The sequence below is a fragment of the Manacus vitellinus genome, unplaced genomic scaffold (assembly GCF_001715985.3).
Source record: "Manacus vitellinus isolate BGI_N305 unplaced genomic scaffold, ASM171598v3 scaffold_38_pilon, whole genome shotgun sequence".
Taxonomy (NCBI): Eukaryota; Metazoa; Chordata; class Aves; order Passeriformes; family Pipridae; genus Manacus; species Manacus vitellinus.
In genome coordinates this window covers 7,298,805-7,316,154 of record NW_021940526.1, presented here as the reverse complement: position 1 = coordinate 7,316,154, position 17,350 = coordinate 7,298,805, and the positions used below count along the sequence as shown (strand labels likewise).

Genomic DNA, 17,350 nt, shown 5'->3' with positions numbered 1-17,350 from the left:
AAACAGCCCGCGGGCACAACCACGTGTGAGAGGGGCTGGGGGTGCCAGCTGGGGGAGCGGGGGGCTCACACCTCCGTGGGGCACAGTGCCAGAGAGCTGGGTGTGTGGGGCTCACACCTCCGTGGGGCACAGTGCCACAGAGGTGGGTGTGTGGGGCTCACAGCTCCGTGGGGCACAGTGCCACAGAGCTGGGTGTGTGGGGCTCACACCTCTGTGGGGCCCATTGTCACAGGGATGGAGTGTTAGGGGGGCTCACCCCTTCCTAGGACCCCAGTCACACCCCACCTATAAAAGCAGGTGGCTGGACGTGCTCAGCCTGGGCACCACCTCCCTTTTGGCTGCGGGAGGATCCAAAGGTGACTGTCCCTTGCCAGCCTGGGCAGAGGGGCTGTGCTGGAACAGGGCTGTGTCTGTGCTCTCCCCAGAGCCCCCTCCACGGGCGCTGCCTCCCTCTGCAGTCTGTTTGTAGCAGGGCAAGAAGCCAAAGAGGGTGGGCATGGCTGTGTGGACACCGTGCCCGTCCCTGGGCTGAGGGCAGAGCCTGCCCGGGAAGCCCGGCGGTGCCTCCTGGCAGCCCTGCGCCTGCTTTCCCTCCCGGATCAGCCGTGATGAGCCTCTTATCTCCCGTACTCCTACAGCCTTTATCTTTCTCTTCTCCTGCTAAACTTCAGCCTTTAAGTCTCGCAGTAGTATTAAGCTGTCTTATGTTTTGCTTCACTCACCTTCAATATTTACATGTTATTTTAAATGTACAGAAACAAACGTGTGCCGGGAACACTGTCACGAAATGCCATTATCGCTTCCTCCCACCTCTTTCTGCAGCGTTTCTTGTGTTTCTGCTGTAACAGCAGGATCCCAAAATGTGCCAAATGAAGAGATATAATTTTAATTTATGGGAGTTCTTAAAAGGCTCCTTTAGGTTCAGATTAAACCCTACTGCAGGTTCAAGGGAAAGTTTAAGAAAATCAATTTTCCCAGGCTAAAAAGAGCAAACCCACTGCAGTGTATATAGTGCCCTTTGTTACTGGAATCAATAGCTCTGTTCCCAGGGCTGAATAATCACTTTTTTATATAATGTTAGTACACACACAGACTTATCTCCTCCAGACTTTGTTGTTGAACCTGCAGTAAAATATTTTTGACTGTTAACAGTTTCTTGCTCTTATCCGTGTTTAATTTTTTCCCGTATCTGAGCCTTGCTCTGAGCTTGAAATGGGGTGATTATTCCCTGCTGTGGCACTGGCATGGAGTATAGAAATGTTTCAAATTAATGTTTTTCCAAGAAATCATGAGAAGTGTCAAGCATGCCAGTAGCTAAATGCAGCATCGTTTGGGTCTGGTTTTGGCTGGGAATGTTTTCACTGCCTGTTCCGGAGTGCTGGAGCGAGAGGACACGTGTCCATCGGGGCCAGGAGCCGTGTTCTGGGAGCAAATGCATGCGAGGAAGAGCTTATTGCTCCTGTCCTGCCCTGAGCCAGGGGGGCATTGCTCCCAGTGCTGTGTGGGCTGCAGATGCCGTGAGGGGCTCCGTCCCCCTTGCCCTCCACAGAAGGGGGGATGTTCCTCCCAGACGTTCCCACCCCTGGCTGGGGATGGGAGCGTTCACGGAGCAGTGGTTATGGACCTGTAGCAGGGTGGGTGTGCAGGTACCTGTATGTTAGGGGTGTGACAGGAGGATGCTCTGGCAGGAGGCTTTTCATGTCTCTGATGTTTCTGCCCTCTTAATCAGGATATTGCAAATCGCCTCGCGAGGACACAGTCCCTCGATCCCTCCGAGGGCCAGGCCGGACCCGCCTGGGAAGGGCCGGTGGAACAAAGGGGTTTGCTGGTTTGTCTGCGTAATTCCAACTTATTTCCGCTTTGTGTTTTGAGCATCACCTTTCCCACTTACCCCCAGCTCCATTATTAGGAAGGCATTCTGAGGCGGTGGCAGCGCGGCCGTGCCTGTCACAGATAATGGTTTGACATTTCAGATCACCCACGGCTAATCAGCCGGACGTGGCGGCACATCGCAGCGAGCCATTAGGGAGCTGTGCCTGCCACTCTCCCTCGCTGCCGGGGCACGTGGCAGGAGGAAAAGCGCTTCTGCAGGCTGGGGGTCATCCAGCAGTGTGCCCTGCTCTGGGATGGAGGTGTGGGAAGCACCCAGGCTTCCCTGACCACAAGGGGCTTTCTCCATCTCCTGAAGGACTGCAGTCGTGGAGACCTTCCACCCAAAATGATCTGTGGTTTCCACAGCTGCCTGCCTTTCTGACGTTCAAAGGGGTGTTCAAAGAAGCCACACAGTGTTCCCAGTCTCTCTGAAATCCTCCGGTGTCCAGGCCTGGGAGCCCAAAAAAAAAAGAACAAAAAGGAAGAAGTAACTGTCTTGCTTCTCAGGCCTCTTGAGTGGCAGAGTTGCTCAGGATATTCCTTGAAGTGTTTAATCCTGTTGACTGCTGAGGAAACAGGATTTCTGCTCAGGTGCTGGCCAGGCTTGGCATCTGCAGCCAAGTGGGGAAGAGCTGGGTGCCCTTTGGAAGCAATGGGCCTCTGCCCCAGGATGTGGCACGTGCCCTCCGGGCTCTGATTTTGTCAGGGATGGGGGCAGAACAAGGTGACAGACACCTTGTTCTGCAGACTGCAGGGCTTCTTTGTGGCTTTGCCTTTCAGGAGCTGTGCTGCTGCAGAGCACACCCAAAACATGCTGAATTGGCAGAGAGAGAGGCAGGTGAGGTCTCTGCTAATCTCCACTTAAATCTTCAGATGATTGAAGTATCTAGTCTTAGCGATGGCATGAAGAAGTCAATGTTGAGTGTGGTTCCTCCAGTGCCCACTTAAAGATAATGTGTTTTCATGGACACAGTTCAGCACATAAAAGACAAGTTTACACCTGGTTACAGCACCTTGGAGTAAATGATGAGTGCTAGGACTCTTTTTTTGCTGCGTTTTTTTCCTCTCCAGAAACAGTGAAATGGAAGTTGTTTACTATGGCTGGTGCTCCTGTAAATAAACATTTGCTCAGCACCTGGCTGAGGTCGTTGGAAAGAAGGTGCTGGGTGTTGTCAGAGCTGAGCTAGTGCCAGCTTTGTGCCCAAAGCAGCAGCACTGCCCGCAGGTGACGCTGGGACCAGGGGCTGGATCCACCCACGGGACGTTTTCTATAGCACACACCATTTTCCTGCTCTGGACAGGGAGGTGTTGCCATGCTACCTGGGCTTGGGCTTTAGAGATCCATCAAAACTCTCCACTGCACAAAGTCCAGAGGCATCTGGAGCTTGGGCTGGAAGAAGAAAACTGTAGGTAGATGCTGAGGATGTGAGCAGTGAAAGTCTCTAGTGTAGTGGGTGGGAAATGCCCTCTGGGGTGTCCTGGCATGTCCTGTTCCACTGCCAGAAGGACGCCTGGATACCTGGGCTGCTTTTGGCTGGACCTCATTACTCAGGCCAGGCCAGTTGTCCCTCGTGTGTGCCCAAGGGAAATCACTTGCTGGGGAGCCAAGTGAAATCCCACCGTGTCACTGTGGGTTTGTACTGCTCCCACACTCCTGTGGTCTGCTGGCACCTCCAGCTGATGGAAACACTTCTCCTTCTGTACTGCCCTTCCTTAACTGCTCAAGTTCTGGGGAAAGAACAAAGAGAAAGCACGAACAAAACATCTTTGTTTTCTGGGATTTCTCCTCATCGGCTTAATTGCAATAACATTTATATCACATAATATAGTGCAGCAGGGTTGTAATTTTCCTATCATCCAAATTGCAGGCTGAAAATGGTGTTACGAAAGGACTGTAGAGACTGAATTGCTGCTTTCAAAATGACTCCTGTTAACTGACAGTGTGACCGGCAAATGGCTCCCCGAGGCAGGGTGGCTGGAACTGCTCCCGCCCGGCGTGGCTGAGCACGGCTCGGCACACACTGAATAAAACATTGGGACCTGAAAGCAACTGTCTGCCTTCAAACACGCCTGCTCCTTGCAGGAAAACAGGGACACGGTGATGTGCCTGTGTCTGCTTGGTACTGAAGGAAATGCAGTTGAAAGGCACTTTTGGAATTCAGTTCCCACTGTTATTTGTGAATGGTTTTGTGTCCCCCCGAGCCCCATCAGCTTCGCCTGCTCCTTGGCTTTCCCGGGGCTGTGGTTTCCCTGCTGTTCGTGTGGGATGCCAGGGGCTGCTTCCCAGTCGAATGAGTTAGAGACTCATTTGTGTAATTTAGGTCCTTGATGAAATGCCAGTGCTTCACCTCTGACCTCTGAAATCCCTGTCTGCCTTGGGAAACAGTGAGAGAAGGGCTGGAAACTGCTTGGATCACTGGTGACATGTTCTTCTACCTATATATTTGACTTCAAGTAGGCTGCGGAGCCCCCACGTCCATGCGTGGCCAGTGAATGATGAATGAATTTAACGTGACCGGTGGCTTCGATACATTAGAATAATTCTTATTTATTGTTTTGTAAAACACCAGTGTGGTCACACTCAGAATGAATGCAGGCCGTGAAATTGCCAATTTAATTAGTGGGGTTTGTGAGGGTACAAAAAAGTTGCGGAACTAACTTGATTTCTCACTGAATAGTCCCACCCTGTGTGTGTGAGCATGTGTTATAATCTCCATCTTGCTTCCAGGCTTAGTTTTAGATGTCAGAAAAAAAAATCTGATATTTGAGCCTCTTTTGAATTGTTGTATCCTGTTCCACAGCACCATTAGGGTTTCTTTTTTCTCCTAAAGATCCCAGGCGGGGTAAGTTTAGTATAAGGCATACAGCGGCTCTCACTCATGCTCCGATTGGTCTGTAAATGAGTTCTGTAAACATTACTTACAGCGAGTATTAAGCTCCTTTTGCCAGATAAAGTAACTAAATGTTCTGGGAGTGAAGCCTTCTGCATGTATAATTCTGCCACAAAAAGCCCAAAGAGGCTTTTGATTATTTAAACCTTAATTTTTTTTCTTCCTTCCGTGACTTCTCCCTGGGAGAACTTTTTTTTTTTTATGCGCGCCACCAGAGCCGAGGCCTTAAAGTTTTGAAGCACCAGGTGAAGAAAGCAATTTCATGCTTCATGCCACCACTAATGTCCTGTTGTAATCTGCAGCCAGCAAGGCCCTTCCGCTGGAGTTGGGGATAATGAAGGGTTTAACTTTTCGGTGCTGTCAAATTAGTTGGGGGAGCGCGACGAGGCCGCTTCCCGTTTGGGCTGCGGAGATTGCGGGGACAAACAAGTGAGCATTACAGGTGATCCTCTGCCTGCACCGAGGTAGAGAGCTCCCATTTATCGCCATCAAATGCATTAAGCTGGGAGTCAAAGCCCTTCGCTTTCTGCTCCCCGCGAGTCTGGACCAGAAGACAATCAAGCCATAAGGGTCATTTTCTGCATGAGCTAACCTTTTCCTCTCGTAGGGTTTGAAGCCTTTGTTGACAATGAGATGCTCAGTGGGAACATTAAATTAACACTTCATATTCGTGGCTGTAAATTTACTGGCAAGCTGAGGAAAAGTCAGGGAAAACAAACACTCCATCATTTCTGCTTCATTTAGCTGCTGAATGGGGACACTCTCACCTGCAGAGAAAAGAGGTCAGGGCAAACAGGGATAATTTTAATCTGACTCTCAGCCTAGTCTTTAGTGGCGGTGGATTGTGTTGCGTTCTGCGCTGAAAGTAAAGGTGAGAGCGAGGTGAGAGCAAGAAAATGGATAAGTACTATGTGAAATGCTTCGGAGACCTTGTGGCGGGCAGGCAGGGAGGGATGGCGGGCTGGTTACTACGGAAACTAGCGGGCTAAATACTATTAATTTTGCAAACTACAGAATCAGTTTGCTCTCAGATAATGGCTGCACTAAGATTTCCCTGTGCCAGCCAGGAGATAGCACTGACTTCCTCCACTGAAGGCTTTAAAAATGAGCTTTTTTCACTCCGATAACGATGCTCGATGTGACTCCACGGGTGTTCCATGTCTCCTGCCTCTTTCCCGGGTCATGGCGATGGCTTTCAGGGCTGATGGGCAAATAATGCTCGTCTGCTGCAGCGCTGACGAGTGTGACAGCGCTGGGCTGTCACCAGCTCTTGGTGTGTGTGACATTGGTGCCCCAGCTCCAGAAACACTCAGCGTGTCTTAAAAATGGCTGTTCATGGGTTTTGCAGATGAATTTAATAAGTTCTGCCGAAAGGGAAACCTGAGTTCTGGAAAGGTGTTCGGGAACATAACACGTGTGACCTGCAGCACTTGCGTCTGCTGGGGCTGCAGAGGCCTCGTGGATCAAAGAACTGTTAGTAAAAGGATACTTGGATTATTTTTGGTGGGTGTTGCTGCTCTGGCAGGAGATGATGGTCTTGTTAGGGAGCTGAACGGACCCCCGGCTGCCCAGCAGGGCTCGCCCGGAGCATCCTGCTGGCCCGGCCGAGCATCCCGGGGCGGCGGGAGCTGCGGGAGGGAGGCAGGGAGCAGAGGAGAGGAGGAGATTAAAGCTGAGACAGTGACAAGCCGATAATAGGAAACCCTTTCAATAGTCGTAATCCTTGGCGTGCAAGGACAAACAGCAATGCTTTTGTTCTCAAATTCAGATTAACTTTCGGTTCAGGAGTAAAACTTGAAGTGTCTCGGAGTGGCCACGTCTCCCACATCTGGAGTTCACAGCCCGACCTCCTGGCAGTGCTCCTGCACAGCCACGGAGGGAAAACAAGGGCAGGTAACAGGTGGAGTGTGAAGCACGAGGTGATTCTCAGAGAGCCTTTCCTCCTGTTTGTGTTGGGGTGGCTTGTCCCGTGATGGGGTGGCTCATCCTCTGCTGCAGTGTCCCCAGCCAGTCCGTCCACCCCCAGCACATCTGTCCAGCCCCAGCACATCTGTCCACCCCCAGCACAGGGGAAGCATCATTAATACATTTGTCAGTGCACTAAGGAGAGGTGAAGTTTGTAAGGGGACACAGCCCTTCCTGAAGGTCTGAGGCAATGAGGAGAGACTTGGGTGGAGGGGGGACATTTTTATGACAAAGATGTTATGGGGAGTAGCAGTAAAGATCCTTAAAGGAAGTTGGAATGAGGGGGGGTCAATCAACTGAAAAATCTCTCTGAAGGAAGCCAGCAGTTTCTGGGAATACGTTCATGGCTTCTTCCCAGCACCATCCATGGGATGAGCTTGTGCTGCCTGAGCTCGCCTTGGGTGCAGAGCAAGAGTTGCTTTGCCTCTGTGAAAATATTACCACTTATTTTACTGGGCTCTTCAAAGATAAGGCTGAAACACGCAGTCCTGTGGTTGGGAAGAGAAAATAAAGAGGATCAGGCACGACCCCCAAGTACACATGATAATTTCTCGTCTTGGCTTATCTTGTAGGAATTACAAGATACTGAGTAGGAAATAAATCATAATGTCAGGACTAAATGCCATTTTCTTGCGTGGTGTGATTTGCAGCATCCCAGTCAGACCGATAGATTTCGTTCTCTCACGCAGAATTCTCCCCTTTAATTGAATTATGCCCTGGCGAGCGAATGGGATTCATTCTCTGAGATACAAGGAAATTACCATTTGATGAAACAATGCTTTACTCCTCGCTCACCTGCACAAACATCCTTCAGGAAAGCTATTATGCAGATATCCTTGATTACAGACTATTGTTCCTTCTGATCTCCATTTGGTGTGTCATAGCCAGGGATGTACCAGCGCCCGGGATTGTACTGGGAGCGCACGGAGTGCCTGAACTGCCCTCGGCAGGGTTTGCTGCCTGTTCCCTCAAAAGGGCCTTCTGGTTCCAGTCCATTAAAATTCTTTCTGCTGCAGGAGGACAATTGACAGGCAGGTACAGTCAGTGCATTGCTGAGTGTGCCACAGCATCTTCAGTCACTCCTCAGGGGTGGGGCATTGTGGGATAATTAATGCTAATGACTGCCAGGAACCCCATTTCCTGCTGCATCACTAACTGGGGTAATCGGAAGTGATGGAGAGATTTCTTTGCTCACATCTGTGTCCCTGCCACAGGTGATGGAGGGGAGGGTTGCAGTTGCTGCAGTTCCAGATCTGGAGGATTGACTCCTGTCACTGCAGCCACAGGCCTTTGAGGTGCGTTCCTTGGGCTTGGAGTGTTCAGTGATCTTTGTCTGGAATTCAAACTTGCACTTAATTCCTGGTGCTCACAGCTGAGAGGAAACAGAGAGCCTCGAGAAGGCAAGGGGGAGAAGCCAGTCCATATGATCATGAATTTCCAGCTGATGCCATGGTCTGGGAGGGGAAGGGCTGACCCCTGAGCCTCGTGCTCCTGGGGCCAGCAACACTGAGATGTCTCTGCAGGAGACAGCTGACTTGTGGAGGAAATGCATAATGTCCTTAAAATGACAGATTAATTACCTTGAATAAATTGGCCTTGACAAGCTGTGAAGGTTTTAAAACCGCTTTCTCCGAGCCCTGAGCATGTGCCCAGCAATGCAGGTCCCCCTCTCTGGACGGGCTTGCTCGAGTGGGCTTCTAGTGGTGTTTGAAACACGAGCCGGGAACAAAATCTGTCTCAATCTACGAGGTGGAGGGATGGCAACTAATCACATTACAGTGATGCCATTTCTAATTAATTTATTGGGAGCAGCCACTGCTCTGTGCCGTAATTATCAAGCCTGTGCTGTGCAGGAGCTGCAGTGAATATACAGAGATCTGTCTGTGTGTGGGCAGGTACTGGGGGCAGAGGCTGGGACCCACCCTGGCTTTGGTGGGATCCCTGGAGCTGGGAGCTGCCTGGGCAGCTGCACCCTGTGGCTGGAGTGGGCTGGGGAGTGACTTTCCTGGTCCTGGCTGCTGCTATCGACTTAGTGCCTCCACAGTGGTGGGGATCATGGAGTAATTCTGATTTCCCAGGGCAGCAGCCTTGGTGCTCACTTACACATCCCTGTTAGCACAGCTTCCTCGGTGGGGTGTTCTGCTGCCTCTACACTAAACTGCTGGTTTGCTGGGATGTGGGTCCGCCCTTGCTCCCACCCTGCCAGTAGCTTTCCATGGTGCTTCCAGGTGGAGAGCGAAGCAGGAGATGCCAGCCCAGCTGTGTTCCTGCCCCTCAGGAGCCGTGTGCCGGGCGGGAGATAGCACAGCACTGCTGGGAGGCTTCGAGTGCCACAAGTGCCAGCACACGCCGGGGGCTCCATTTGATTCCCCACAATAAAACCCGTGTTTGGCTCCCAGTCTAGAAACAGCCTTTGGAGAGAGATTGGGCTTTGGCTCGGGCTGAGACATGAATAGCAGCTCCAGCCAGCCTTCCAAGTGAGGAAATTACATTTTGAGGCTGGATAGGATTATAGGAACAGCCTCTTTGCAGCCGACGTGTTCACAGAACTGAGCAAACTTTCATTTCTGCCCCTTGCCTTGACCAAAGCTTAAGGGCTCGTCACCGCTCACTCCTCCAGTGCCTGGTGGAGCTGACAGGGACAGAGGGCCCATGTTTTCCTGCTGTGCAGTGGGAATGCAATTTGCAGTGGGTAACTTGTTTTCATATCTGTGTCTAAGGGATGAAAGAGAATAAATTTTGTCTGGATGCACATGTCCTGCAATTGATCTTTCAGAGTAATCTGAGATTAGTAAGAGCTCAGCTAAAGTTGCCATGATTTTTAACCCCAGAAGGCAGACCTAAACTCTGAAAATGTTTAAGTCCCCATTCCTGTCAACAAGTGCTGAGTGTGGAGATGTCTCCAAGGGTCATGAGTAGTCAGCAAATGGTTTGGCAGGCGTGTTTCTTGCTGTGTAACAATCTGAGGTTGTTGGTTGAAGCCCTGCCAGAAGCTGGGCTGCCTGTGCCTGTGGTCGTGGTTCTGTACCCAGGAGTGTGTGAGGGATGATGGGCTGGCGTGGCAACCCCATTTCATTGAAGGTGAAGTTTGGGGAAGGCTTTTGGTGGCTGTGGCAGAGGGGAAGGCTCAGCTCAGGCTGCCTGTGGGGTTGGTGTGGATGCAGTTGCTGTCCTGTTTGTGTTTTGCCATGGCTCCCAAGGCTTGGGGTGCTCAGGGTGCTGGATGTCAGCAGGCACAGGCAGCATTCCTAGAGCAGGGGCTGTTCAGCAGGGAGCACATCCCTGGAGGAATGTGAATTGCTCTGCTGCTGCTGTCTTTCTTAACCATGCAGTAACTTTGTAATTAATGTGTTAGCTGGTTGCCAATTAACACGCAAAAACCCTTTTGGCTGTTGAATGCTTTTCCACTCCCAGTATATTCCCTTTTCTCTGCTGCCTTTCATCTCTGTAGTCGGTGGGATACCTCTGCTCCAGCCATCTGCCCCTTCGCTCCAGGAATTGCTGTCGTAGCTCCTGGTCCCTTCCTGTGTCAGAGCCAGCCCCCTCTGGGCTTGCCGTACTGCTCCGTGAGTTTTCTTCCTCCCTGCGTCTCTGATCCTGCTTTTCTTCACTCTTGGCTGCCTGTCCAGCTCTTTGGGATCCTCTCCCTCCACTTCAGACACCAAAATCCTGTTGCTCCATCCCAGACTCTCCCCTCTGGCTCTGCTCTCCTGCTCTGCTACAGCACCAACGATCCCTCGGCACATCTCCTCCAGTCCCCTCTTTATTCTCCCTGTCTGTGGGGTGTGTGTCTCTGGCAGGATATTTATATAAATTCTTATTTGCCAGCCTGATAAAATTCCCGTTCGGAGTGGGCTGGGTGGGGTGACCCAGCTGCACAAGAGGAAATGTTTCATATCTCGAGGAGCGCCGTCTGTGCCCCCCGGCAGCCCCTCCCGCCCGCCTATCACATGTAGGGCTTAATGGGCTTAAGAATTAGAGCAGCTGCTTGGTGCAGAATTTATTGACTGACTGTGCATAACGAGGGGAATTAAAATCCTAATTGGCTGAGCTGCTCCCCGTCACTTGGAGAATTTTTACTTTTCTCGGGGCTTGCTGTTTTTATCCGGGCTCCTGGCCCCTTCCCTCCCTCCTGCCTTGCCCAGGTCCACAGCCTGCCCAGAGGATCAGAGAAGGGCTGTGCCTCTGGCCAGGCACTGCCCCCACCCCCGTGTCCCCTGTCACCTGCCCGGGACAAAGCTGGGGCGTTGCCCCACGTTCCTCCAGGCCATCCCTGCAGGGGCTCTGGGGGACGAGCACAGGGTGCAGCTCCTGGGAATTGGAGCCAGGCCTCTGCTCCAGGCTCTGCTGTGGCTCCCAGAGACCATGAGAGGCTTTTCCTCCTGCATCCCTTGCTCTTGGAGAGGCTGAATGGGCACGGAAATGGCCTCACTTAAGGCTATGTCTCATTACTACATTAAGTCAACAACCACTTGAGTATCCAAGGATTTTGATCAAAGCTAGATATTGAAAGGGGGACAAAGAGTGGCAAACTTATTTGACTTCCACTTGTTTCCAGAGCCTGTTGAGCACTCGGCTGTTCTCCTCACCAGCCTGAAGTGTGTTCCTGGGAGAGCAGCCGCCTGCTCCCTGCTCCTCTGTGGTCAGGAGAGAGGCTCCAGGCTGAGGGGAGGGAGGGCAGCCCCATCCCTGCCTGTGCCTCACCTCTGGCACCCAGGAGGGAGAGGTGAGGTGCCCCCCTGTGCTGTTCCTGGGGACAGGGACCCTCCGGAGTGACCGTCCTGCAGGACACCCTGTGAGCATGCACGGGGGACACACCTGTTGGCACAGGCACCACAAGCTGCTGGGAGCTCCAGTGTGGATGGTCCAAAAAAAGGCAAATCCAGATTCCTGGCTGCTGCCTGGGGTTCAGTCAGGTCTCTTTAATTCCCTTTTTCCGGTGTGAGGAACAAGCCAACAGCTGTCTGGCTTCTCCTCGCTGCCTGCAGTTTCCTCTTAAGATGTGAAGAGTAATTTCCAGTGCAAGCCTCAAACTGAGCCCAGTGCAGGCTCACTGAGGGACCTGCTTCGGGTGGGGTTTGCCACCAAAAGAACTTGGAATTTTTGGGTGTTGCCCTTGCTGTGCCCAGTTCCCCCGTCTCTAACACAGCCCCTGTTCTGCCTCCAGCAGCCTGGCGAGGCTGTGCTCCTGCAGGATGTCAGTGCAGCTCCCAGCACACCGAGCTGCCAGCACAGCAGCAAATGGGGCTTTTTACATGGAAATCGATGGGAATTTCGGATTGTGGTGGAGGCAGGACCGAGGGGTTTTACTGCGGCTGAGCATGTCCTGGTCACCCCTGTCTCCTTAGTGCTCTGTGCCTAACGATGCTGCAGTAAAAATAAAAGTAATCTACAGTAAATGTATCCTGGGTCCCTATTTAATGATAAAAACCCCTCAGTGCAATGAAAATAAAGTGTTAGTGAGTCTCAGCAGTGTCTACAAAGAGGGTACTATCTCTTGGATTAATATTGAGTCCCCTCCAACAATTCTCAGTGTTATTTGCAGAGGGCTGGAAAACAGCAAGAGGAGCAGCAGCTTTCATGTGGTTTTTTTTCCTTGCAGGCACGTCTGGGCATCATCACTCTGAGCTGAATTAGACCTGTCTGAGCTTTCACTGTCCTGTCACAGAAGAGGCAAAGGAAGCAACAGGGCTCAGAGGTACTCCTACTTTGCATTAAACCCCACTTTTGTTACCATGCTGGAAACCCTTTGGAAATATGAAAGCAGCAACCTGTTCTCGCTGTGGCTGAAAGGCCACTGAAAGGCAGAGAAACCCTGAGTTTAAGGGGGGACGTCATGGTGAAGGCAGAGTGCAGCATGGGAATCTGCATTCAGGAGGGAGGAAAATGAGGGATTTGGGCAGAGAATAACTGATAGGTGCTGTGAATTCATTAAAAATAGGCTATAAAAGATACACTACAAGGTTCTGGTGACAGACCAACAAAGGTTTTTCTTCCCCTTCATTGTTTCTACTGTCACAGGATCCTCACAATAGCAGATAGTTTAGCCTTGTACTCCACGGTTCATTATCTATTCTTCTATTTATTAATGCATTCTTGGGTCTTAGTGATGTGATAAACCATCCATGCTTTTCTTTTGTGGTTTAATAGGATTCTTCTAAAACCCCCTCCGTGTTTACATAACCTTGCAATTCACAGTTATCTATCATTTATTTCCTACTTTATGCACCCTCGGTGGAGCCGAGGGGCACTGAGCCCACGGGCTATCTGGGGTTGTGCTCCTCGGAACAAAGGTTTTCCACAAAAACCAGGGCTGTCCCTCTGCAAGGGAGAGAGGGAATCCAGGTTTGGTGGCACTGGGAGGACTCCTCCACCCCTCTACAAGCAGGTGGTCGGGGTTCGGGAGGGTCTCAGGAGGTCTCCCGTGCGTCTCAGGCAAAGGGCTGGGGGGCTCCCATGGAGGGGCTGAGCTTGGCTCCAGTGGGCAATAACCAAGTGGGCGCTTTCTCTGGGAAAGGCTGGGGCTCCCTTCGAGGAGCTTGGCTGCTGGGATGATTTGCTGGTCAGCAGAGCTGGGGGAGAAACCCCTTTTTGGGCACAGGGGTGGCATCCAGAACTTTCTTCATTAAACACCCTTTGGAGAAGGGAGCAGCGGCGTCACTGCTGGGCCGCTCTCCATCACAGGCAGAAAACCATCTAAATATGACACCAAACCTTTATTAACCATACCGGGAACTGGATGTGAGACCTCATTTATGATTTCATTCATAATCCCTTCAAAATGAGTTGGTACCAGTATGTGATAAGTGGATTATGTGTTAGGCCCAAGTAAAGCCAGACACAATTAGTGCTTTAATAAACCGGTTGTATGCATTACTAACAACTAAGTCATAAGGGAATTGGTGTATTTACAAACCCTAATTAGTAGTTTGTTACTGTGATACCAAATTTAAACAAATCTGTAGCATCACTGACCATCTGGGTTAGAAATCTCTGTTTTGAATTTAATTAGGAAATAGTTGTGACAGAAAATTGGTCCTTATTAGTTAGCTAACGATCAGCATTGCCCTAATTGAAATGAAGAACTGGCTGGCGGGTTTGTGAGATGTTTAGATACAAGCAGAGACAATCAAAAAATCTTCTCTCACTTAGGACTTTGTACGCTGTGATGATTGATTAAATAACATCCCCCTGATATTTTAGCAGCTGAAATGCAAATGACCCAGTTATGAGTGTGCATGATAAAAACCTGGCAATTAGGGTTGTGCATTTCTGGGTTTGCTTTAAAAAATGGTTGTGAGGGAGCTGGCCTGGGCTGGGCGGTGTGGATGCTCCCAGGGGCACTGGCTGTGCCTTCACCTTCCTCCCCCGTGCATCCTGAGGAAGGGCATCTCCCATCCCGGAGCAGAGCCGGGCTGCCATCGCTGGTGCTTTCTCAGGAGAGCAGCTTGGCACTGCCACAGCCCAGCCCAGCCCAGTTCTGGCAGCCCTGGGTTCTGGTGGGAGTTGGCTGTGTCCAAACCTGCAGGTCTGGCCTGTGCCGAGCGGGTTGTGGGTGTTCAGTGGCTGATCCGTGGGGGGGAATGAGACCCAGCTCGTTTCCTGGGAGCACCCCCAGGGCAGAAGTGAGCATCTCAACCTTGCCACCAAAATACAGACAGTCCCTTTAAAACACAGGCTGTGGTTCTTAATGAATTTGCACTTCCTCCTTTTATGGTTCTCCACAGGACTAGGGATGTTAGGATTCCTGGTTTGCTTTCCAGATGAAAGGAAACACACTTTGGCAATAACACACAGCCCAGTGCTGCTGTTGGAGCAGCACTGGATACCAAGGAACCCTTTCTGTCTTGGAACAGACAATGAAGTTTCTGTAGGGGCTTTAAATCACTTAATGTTGAAAGGAATTCCCCGACGGCTTCATCAGTCACTGTGTAAGATTGTTAGAGATCTCCACCAGCTAATAAATTTGATTTGGGGGTTGTTTCGCTGGCATTTGCACAAACCCTCCGAGAACTATAGTTACTGTATTCCCATACAGTATCTGAATTCCGAACTGAAATGCCTGTTCCCCTCTCCTCTGGGAGGGGAAATAAACCTTTGCCATAGAATATGAATGTTGGTTGTTTTTCTTCGTAAGCCGGTGCATTATTGTTTGAGGAGATATAGTGTTTGACAAAACCATTTATTTTGCTTCAAATATTTTATTGAGTAATAAAACTCGTTTACACTGCTGCCACATGTGGGGATTTGTGCCTGTTAGGATGTAAGGGAGGTGAGTGAAGGAATGGAAGCCTTGCCATGTGTCCCTGGATGCTGCTGGTCCCTGCCCTTCTCTGTGAGGCTGTGCCTGGAGAGCTGTGCAAGGCAGGGAGTGCAGAGGGGCTGTGCTGAGCCCCCCAGCCCTCACTGCCTCACCCACGGAGCATCCTGCAGGCTCAGGCAGAAGTGCTGAAACATAAAGGCCATGTTGTTTCCTGGGCTGAGTGGGTTTTTTCCTACCCGGCACTCACAAGTTTATCATGAATGACCCCTTTTCATGGATGTTCCCATTCTGAATGGGAGAGAAGCAGTGTTTGAGTCTAGAAAAATCCCCTGTAAGCAGAGCCAACTGCAGCTGAAGGAGGGTGTGAGCCAGGAGCCCTTGTCCATGGGCCAGGGCCGAGGGGGCTCCGATGGCAGGGCCAGACGTGCAGGGCACGGACGGTCTCTCTGGATGGAAACCCTCTGCTTTCCCTCACTGGGCTCTCAGGAGCTGGGCTGGGGTTCAGCAAGGCTTGCTTCCAGCCCTGTTGTGTTTTGCTCTTTCCTTGGGCTCCCTCTCCTGCCTTGGCATCTCTCCTCTGTGAGATGGGGCCAGTGGGAATCCTCCTGCAGCCCAAGGCTGCCCAGGGGACAGGCTTGGGGACACGATGCCCTGGGAGCTGTATGGAGCATCCCAGGTAGGAAGGGATTTGCCCAAGGGGAAGCCAGCAAACCCTGGCTTTTGATTTTTGCAGTGTTTTGCTGCTTTATGTCTCTGTTTTACATAAAGATGTTCTCTTGAAGGGATCATGGTGAGTAGAAAGGGTTGAGTTCCCTGGTTTTAATGCGATTGGAACTGTCCTCTCCTTGAGTCGCCCGTGGGAAGCCACGAGAGGGTCCATACAGGTGTGCTGCCGGGCCCCTGCACCTCAGGGTCAGGTGCTGCTCCCACAGCTCCTCTCGGGGAGCAGTGACAGCCCCCCCGGCACGGGCTGGCAGCTCCCGGGGCCGGCAGGGCCAGCTCGTCCTTCACCCACCACCGGCTCGGGAGTGACACTGATGGTCTCCAGTGAGGAGCCCTCCCGTCCACCCCCCGCGAGCAGGATGACAGCTGCCATGAAGCTTTTTGAGGGGGGATAGGGTTTAATGCCCTGGAAAATCCGGGACCCCGTGGAGCATGCAGAGGATTCGCAAATGGGGCGCGTGGCAGGCGCGTGTCATCCGCAGGGTGCGTCTGGAGCGTTGGCTGTGCAGAGCAGCACGTGGGGCTGACATTTCCTCCAGACCTGGGTCTCATTCCCTGATAATGTGACGTGTCCTTGTCCTGCACAGTGTCCCTTGTGCCATTTACTTCAGAGAGCTGCACCCAGGCACTCTGGGTAGTGCAGGTGTTTCTCTGCCGACGCTGAGGCCAAGCCACAAATGTTGCTCACCCAATTTCAGTGTTTGTTGTGTACATTCAGCACCACTTTCAGCTCACCCCAGAACCACTGTTTCTTTCAGCCTGCTTTCAGTTGTTATGGGGCCCGGGGGCCTCCAGGCAGGCATTTCCCATCACTCCAATGCTGGGACATGCTCCTTCTTTCCTGAAAAGGTACCACAGGTTTTGGGTGCCTGGTGGGAGTTACCTTGAGCATGAGTGGGAGGCCTGTCACACCTGCATGTTCAGTATTTGCAGGGCTGTTCTTTTTCCTAGACTTTGCTACCAAAACCAGCACATGAGGTTGTTTGTAGGTGGGTTTTGGATATTTATTTTGTGCTTTATTAGCCTGGAGTGAGTATTTGTCTGCAGGCTGCATTACCTGTAGGAAACGGTCTAGATGCACAAATATGAGGAAAACAGGGGATGCCACCTGGGCAGCAGTTGTCCTTTTGGGAGGGATTTTGGTCTTGTTTTAAGAAGATTTATCTAAAGGGGAGGTTTGAAATTGTGTCCTTGGTTGGCACCCTGAGCCACGTAGTTCACCTCTGTATCCGTCTGCCTGGCAGGGGTGGCTGGAGGCACACCCTGGTGCTTTGAGGGGTCTTGGCCACCACCAAGTTTGTCACCAGCTCTCCTGGGAGATGGATGAAGACACTGCTTTCCCATGGCTTGTCATTAGTCCTCGCTCTGGAAAGGCTTAGCAATTCCTACCCGGTAAATTATGTGCCATTCCTCAAAAAAGTGAATTAAATAAATGGGACTAGAGCATGTCTTTTTTGCCCTGAGCTTTAACGTATTGATTTGGACATATTTCCAGGCCGGGAGTAATCAATTCTCGGGCAGAATAAAATAATTTCAGGCAAACTCTTCGAGCGACTTGTCATTAATTTGCCTTTTGCCGGCGCTGGTTGGGGCCGGGAGGGACGCGCTCGGCATCCTCGGGAGCGGGGCCCTGGGG

The 17,350-nt window shown here is 51.4% G+C and overlaps 1 long non-coding RNA gene across 3 annotated transcripts in view; it reads left to right on the top strand.

Moving 5' to 3' along the window:
• The window catches only part of LOC108640591, a 57,455-nt gene that overhangs the window by 5,170 nt on the left and 34,935 nt on the right, over window positions 1–17,350 (top strand). For all 3 annotated transcript variants that reach the window (XR_003915977.1, XR_003915979.1, XR_003915978.1), the window contains exon 2: window positions 12,331–12,426. This is a non-coding gene — a long non-coding RNA (uncharacterized LOC108640591). The remainder of the gene's footprint in view (window positions 1–12,330; window positions 12,427–17,350) is intronic.